Genomic DNA, 1,673 nt, shown 5'->3' with positions numbered 1-1,673 from the left:
ACGGGTCACGACGAGGCGTTCCCCATAGCGACCCCTAGAGGACGCAGTTCGAAGTTCCCATGAAAGGGAAACCAAGTTGTAACCAAGAGTGTGAAAATCAAGCAGATCCAGCTTGAGCAAGACAGTGGAAAGAGTCTCCATGATGAAGAACGTAGCCAGACTCTCATAGATCTCAACAGGGCAGGTGCTGCTGCGTCTTATACAGAGACATGAAGTCTGTAGCTTTGTGGACGGTGTCTGATATGAATGTGTCTGTAGGTGTAGGTCTGATGGAGCTGGTGATGGAGCCAGAGATGTGTTGTGGAGAGGAGGCAGCAGCTGCTGTCAGAGAGCTTCAGCTCATTTTGCAGGCTCTGGGCACCTGCCAGGCGAACATGGCCGGTGATTGAATACAGCCCCTACTGCTAACATTGATCAGAACCCTGTCTATGCGCATTTATATGGGTCTCTGACACAAATCACCTTGCTTGGACCAACATTATCATAGTTAGTAATCCATCCAGTATCCATAAGGATTGCTGATAGGGTTAAATTCTCCATATCTTTCAGCCTTTTGGTTATTTTCAGGGCATATTTCAATACTGATGTGCTTGCTCAGAAGTTATTATAATTTTTTTTTTGTCTAAAAGACATCATTTTGACCAAATAGGTCCTGTTGTGAAATATATTATATTTAGATGCATGAAGTAAAATGCAGTAAAATCTAGTTAAGACAATCACGTAACTTTCCCCATACTGTTTTTCGTTACATAAACACAAGGAAGAATGACATTTAATCATTTAATTTTAATAAACTGCAATATTTACATATTTTAACTGAATCTTACTAATATTTTAACAATGCATTACATTAAAATTTCTATGCAATTTTCCAGAAACATTTTTGAGTAATGAAGCAAACAAATTGTTGAGTCAAGATTCAGTGAAAAGGACAGTTTGAACTGAATCACAGAGATTAACTGAACCTACAGACTTTTTTTGCTACTGACGTTTAAATTAAAGATTTGCGATGAAAACTTAGACAAATAAGGATTGCAAAAGTAATTCAGTGACACAGTGTTTATAAAACATCATGGCTAAAAAAGTTGTGTTACAATTACCACACTAATCATATTAGTATATCATATAAATCATTAATATTCAATATATCGACCAGCCCAGTACATGCTATTCTATACATCACCAAGATGTCTATTGAAGAGTGCATCATGAATCACATTCATTTTTGTGTTCAGATATCTAATAAACAGTTGTCGACTCACATACACAGTGTTGGGGAGTAACTAGTTACATGTAATTGCGTTACGTAATTTAATTACAAAATAAATGTAACTGTAATCAGTTACAGTTACTAAGAAAAAATGTGTAATTAAATTACAGTTACTTATGAAAATGTTAACGATTACAAAGGGGATTACATTTGAATATTTACACACATCCACATACAGATTTAATTGATTTATTTCCCAAATTGCACTGACTACTCCGAGACATACGGCCCTATAATGTCCGCGATGCGGAAAACACAGACTGGTTTGTAGAATCCAGTCATAAAAACAGAATTCCTAGCCTAACGCGGACGGAATATGCCACATTTTGGACGAATAAATCAAAAGTAGGTCAGTACACTTGAATCAAAACGCGATATGGACTAGTGTCTGTGAATATTAAGC

General features: G+C 36.7%; 1 pseudogene; it reads left to right on the top strand.

The window, feature by feature from the left end:
- Positions 1-1,673, top strand: part of LOC107700262 (glutamyl-tRNA(Gln) amidotransferase subunit B, mitochondrial-like) — a 21,806-nt pseudogene that overhangs the window by 8,161 nt on the left and 11,972 nt on the right.

Source organism: Sinocyclocheilus anshuiensis, unplaced genomic scaffold (genome assembly GCF_001515605.1).
Source record: "Sinocyclocheilus anshuiensis isolate Anshui unplaced genomic scaffold, SAMN03320099.WGS_v1.1 scaffold326, whole genome shotgun sequence".
Lineage (NCBI taxonomy): Eukaryota > Metazoa > Chordata > Actinopteri > Cypriniformes > Cyprinidae > Sinocyclocheilus > Sinocyclocheilus anshuiensis.
This window is presented reverse-complemented; position numbering and strand designations above follow the sequence as displayed.